Source organism: Ailuropoda melanoleuca, chromosome 2 (genome assembly GCF_002007445.2).
Source record: "Ailuropoda melanoleuca isolate Jingjing chromosome 2, ASM200744v2, whole genome shotgun sequence".
Classification (NCBI taxonomy): domain Eukaryota; kingdom Metazoa; phylum Chordata; class Mammalia; order Carnivora; family Ursidae; genus Ailuropoda; species Ailuropoda melanoleuca.
Window position 1 is genome coordinate 198,760,096 of NC_048219.1, and position 4,853 is coordinate 198,764,948.

The following is a 4,853-nucleotide window of genomic DNA, read 5'->3' on the forward strand; positions in this document are numbered from 1 at the left end:
TGGGGTGAGGGGCAGGTCAGGGGTCGGGGTGGAGGGGTGCTGAGGTGGGCAGAAAGTCTGGCATCTAGGGAGCTGGATGGGGTCTAGCGGGCCTTAGTCTGCAGATTGGAGAAGCAGGAGGGCACCCCTGCCTGGCTGGGGTCCTGGGAGCACGCCATGAGGTCTCCCAAGTCTGCACCCAATAAATGTTCACTTTCTTCCCCTGACCCACCGCCTACAGTGGGGTGGAGGGACGCCTTGAGGGCCGTAGGGGGCTTCAAGGTGGTGGCATCTGAGGGGGTCCAGGGACTTCCTGTGCAGGTTGGGTAGAATGCTCCAGAGAAGGAAGAGGATGAGGCAGGAACAAAGACAAGTGAGGGCTGTGTGTGTGTGTGTGTGCACGTGTACGTGTGTATGTGAGAGGGAACACATGTATAGGTGAGTGTGCAAGTGTGTGTGAGTGTGTAAAAACCTAAGAGTACGTGGGGTTGTGTGTGAGAGAGCACGCGTGTGGGTGAGTGTGCGAGCATGGGATTGTAAGAGTGTGTGGGTGTGGGAGGCTGTGTAAGAGAGTGTGAGAGGGTGAGGCTGGGTAAGCGTGTCTGAGTGGAGTTCGTGTGCATGTGTGAATATGCGTACGAGTGTGTGTGAGACTGGGAGGATAAGAGTCTATGAGTGTGCATGGGGGAGTGTGCTGAGACTGAGTGTAAGGGACTATATGTGTGTGTGGGCGTGCACTGGGCGACCGATGTGGGGCAGGGGGGGGTTGCTGGCTAGCCCTCCCCACACCACCAGGAGCTCTGAAACCTAGCAGGGGAGCAGTGCGGGGCACTCCCCCGCCCAGGCTTCGGAATGGGGGAGGGGAGGGCGGGCAGGGCTTGGGCAGCCAGACTGCAGGCCAGGATTAGGACACTAAATCCAGGGGGCGGAGGCTCTACAGAGGCGACAGCCCCTCCTCCCGGATACCCAGCCACCCAGGCGGCAGGTAAATCCGAATCCACCCGGGGAGGGGGCTGGCAAGGGGCTCACGAGGGGCTCAGATTATAAAACCAGGGAGGAAGTGGGCTGGGAGCCGCGGACATGACCACGGAGGCACACGGGAAGGGCTGGAGAGGAACCCAGAGGGGTCAGGAGGCTCAGCCTCAGCGGTGTCCTCCACCCTTCCAACGTCCCCAGGGCAATGACCCCTTTGCTGAGTCCCTGAGCTGGCGGTAATGCCCTGAGCCAGAATCCTCATGGTGTTCAGGAGTCAAACTGCGAACCTGCTTGGTCAGGTGGGGCAGTGGCTCACATGCCTACTACCCCAGCCCTGCCTGTGGGGTGAGGCCCATCAGCTAACGGGACAGAACAGGGTACTGAACAGACCCACCTGCCTGGTTCTGCCCCTGGTCCCTGCCAAGCTGAGAGGTTGGGGGCAGGGTGTGGTCCAGCCCCAACCAAGCTCTGAGATGCTCCTGGGTATGGAGGGAGAGAGGAAGACAGTGGAGGTGGGTGGGGGGCCACTCCTTTGGATCTAAGAACCCTAAATGGGGCAGTGCTCTAGGGAGCGCTGGGGACTGGGCAGGAGGGCAGCCATGTGCTCATTCTGGGGGTCACTAGCTTCGGCATGACCCTTGGTCCACCAGTCTCCACCCCAGGGGTGGATGCTCAGTGCCCTCCCCACTCTTAAAAGTATGGGGTCCCAGGCATGGAGGTCTCCATCCTGATCCTTAAAGGCCAGAGCATGGTTCCCAAAGCTGGTAGCCCCTCCATGGCCCCCAATCCAGTGGTACCAGGACCCCATGAGAACATTCCCTCCCCCTGCCACACCCAGCTCACCTGCCTTGGCTGTGCAAACTGAGTGAGCCTATGCAGACCTCCCCCCCAGCCCCCAGGGCCATCTCCTGAAGCTGTGTGGTCCCCATCTGCACCTCCTACCTATCTCTGTCCCCCCACCCTGTGCCTCCCCCAATCCCATCTCTCCCTCCACAGAACCCACGGGAGGACTTCCTTGCTCTACTTCCAAAGGCCATCGTCAGCCCTGGATCAGCAGTGGTGACACCAGGGAGGCCTGAAGGGAGACCAGGCAGGGTGGCAGGGCCCTCTGTCCTAGGGGTCTGGATAAATTCTAGCTCTGCTCAGTCACCATCTGGCTGGCCCCGTGCAAGGCCCCGGGGGTGGGGGTGGGGGGGTCAGTCTGGGGGTCATTTCAGTGTGGGGAAAAGGGACACACAGCAGACATTCAGCAGGCCCTCTTCATAGCCCCTCCCCACTGAGTCTTGGGGTTGGGGGGCCCTGACTCCAAACCTGATCCCAGTCTGTCCTGTGGACGCCCCCCCCCCCAGAGGACACTGCCTGTCTTCAGATCCTGGCTTAACACAGGACAGAGTTGCTCATCTGGTCCCTATCTCGAACCCAATAACCTCCCCAGACACAGAGGTTGAGGCCGACTGTCCCCTCCACCCGCTCTGGGTTTCTCAGCCAGTGGCCTCCCTGCGACCATCAACCCTCCTTGGATCTTCACCCCAACCGAAAGCAGACGTGGGCCCTGGCCCTGGCCCTCGCAGCATCCCTCACCCTACACTGCAGACACTGCACCCCACCGCAGGCGCCACACCTGCTCCACACCTGACCACCCGCACCCCCAGCCCCAGCTAAGGCGGACGGCCAACCACACCTGCAAAATGGCCGCCGCAGGTGCAGCCCCAGCCCCCACTCTGGACCCCAGAGCTTCCCTCCAAACCTGCAGCTGCCTTCTCAGGCCGAGAGGCAAGGCCGACGGGCACGGCTGCCCAGGCGGAGCCCCTTTAGCCAGATCGAGGGCAGCGCGGGGAGGACGGGGAGGGCGGGTCGGGTGGGACGGCTCTTCAGGAGCCTGCGCTCTGGGTCTTGCGGGGTCCTCCCCGGGGTTAGGACCTGGCCAGCCCTGCGCGTCAGGGACCTACTCACCGAGCAGCAAGATCCAGTTCGATGCCCTAAAAGCCTTTAATCCCAGCAATGCGGGCATCCCTTGGAGGCGACCGCCTTTTGGGGAGGGGGCACCAGTCTCTCAGGGAAAGTCGCTATTCCTGGGAACGAGGGCGCGCATCGGGTCCGCGCCGGGGCGACGTCGCGCCCGCGCCCAGCAGGCCCCATGACTTGGCATTCCCTCCGTCCCCTCCCCCTCGCCCCTGCGGCCCTCTGTCCCCACCCCACCCGCCGCCCACCTAGTGCCCAGCCGACTGCAGACCCTCCCTCCGCGCTGGGATGCCTCCGCCACCGCTTCGCCAGCGCACGGTCAGAGCCGCTGGTTTGGGGTGGGAGGAGAGGGTGAGCGGCGGCCTAAAAGGGGAGTCCGGGGGTCTTCGCCGCATGCCAGTCCCTGTCATCTGAGTCGGGCGGCCCCGCAGCCCCCTCCCCGCCAGCCGCCAGGCCACACCTGTTACTCGGGCGCTGGCTGCGTAGACACAGGCCTCCTCCGCCGACGGCCCCTCCCAAGCCTTTCTAGAAGGGAGCTAGGGTCTCTCGGGAGGAGGACGCGGCTGGGGGATGGTGAAGGGCAGTCCCGGAGGAGCGCACGAAGCGCCTTCCGCCGCAGCCCCCGCCCGCCCCGCCCGCCTGCCTGTTATGCTCTGGGCTCCAGCATCCGCCCTCCCCCACCCCGGGGACTCGGGCAGCTGCCCCGCGCGCTCCCCGGCGCCCCCATCTGCGTGCTCTCCCCTTCTCCCCTGCCCGCCACCCCACCCCGCCGCCGGTCTAGCTCGGCGGCCCCTCTCCAGGAAAGGACTGGAGCGCGGAAGCGAGGGAGGGGGCTTCTCGAGAGGCCGCCGGGGGTGCGCGCCCTCCCCGTGGCGACTCCCGCCCCTCCCAGCGATAGTCCCGCCACGGAAGAGGCCGCAGCGACGGGGCCTTTCCCGAGGGCCCTGCCGGGACGCGAATGAAAGGGGGACACCCTTGAATTTGCCCCATTGTTCTCCTAGGGGACGGGGGAGGGTCGGGGGAAGGGAAGGGGCCGCGCGCGCGGCGCCGGCGCCTCGGGCGGCGATAAGGACGCGGCTCCGGGCTTGAGCTCCCCACGCCGGGCGCAGTTGATGCAGGTGTGGGTAACGGAGAGCAGGTGCGAGAGGCCAGGCGGGCGGCCGCCTTACCTCTCCGGCGTCACTGGGGGCGGCCCGGCATAGGCACGGGCATGGGAGCGGATCCCCGAGCGCGGAGCTGCTGCTGCTCCAGGGCTGCGCTGGGCGCTGTGACGGCGGCACCGCGTGACGGGCTGCGCGCCCCCGGCCCGGCCCGCCCCGCGCCCCCTCCCGCCGCGCTGGTTGGCTGCGCGCGGTGCCGGAGCCCCAGCCGCCAGCTGGTTTGTCGCGCGGGGAGAGGGACGGGCGTCGCGGCCGCCTCGGGGAGGGGGGCTGGGACCGGAGGGGGCCGGAGCCGAGCTGTGACATCACCGCCGACACCGCGGTTTGCTAGGTGGAGAGGTGGGAACCGACATGGGGCTCGGATGCGGCGCCCCCTCCACGGACGCAATCCCCGCGCGCCCTGCAGGGGAGAGTGATCGCGCGGCGCCCAGCCCCGAGGCCCCCCGCCCACCCGAGCTTGCCACGGATCCCGCGCCCGGCCTTTCCCCACTCTGACCCCTTTCTAGTGAAATCTCCACCTGCCCCCCCCCCACCCGCGAGGCTGGCGGCACAAACGCTTAGTCGCAGAGGGACAAAGCCCCGGTGGGCTCCTTGCACCAGGGAGGGGCTGTGGGGGGCAGGGAGGGGACACTGACTCTGGGTGTAACAGGTGAATTTTAAATGGCACCTAGAGTCTCGGTCAGAGCACTAGAGGGACCAGAGCATCGCAGACAGCTCTTTGGCCAGGGATGATGCAACCCGCCGGCCTGCCGCCTCTCCTCCCAGCATGCCTTGGGT

At 66.1% G+C, this 4,853-nt stretch overlaps 1 protein-coding gene across 27 annotated transcripts in view; it reads right to left on the reverse strand.

Annotated features, from left to right (window-relative positions):
- Positions 1 to 4,212, reverse strand: part of KIF1A (kinesin family member 1A) — a 102,062-nt gene extending 97,850 nt beyond the window's left edge. For 26 of the 27 annotated variants that reach the window (XM_034655575.1, XM_034655574.1, XM_034655573.1 and 23 more), the window contains exon 1: positions 4,086 to 4,212. The gene's annotated coding sequence lies outside the window, so the exon portion shown is untranslated. Of the gene's footprint in view, positions 1 to 2,907; positions 3,041 to 4,085 lie in introns of those variants that run through there. The other variant, XM_034655550.1, reaches the window with a different exon arrangement.
- Positions 4,213 to 4,853: the final 641 nt, after the last annotated feature.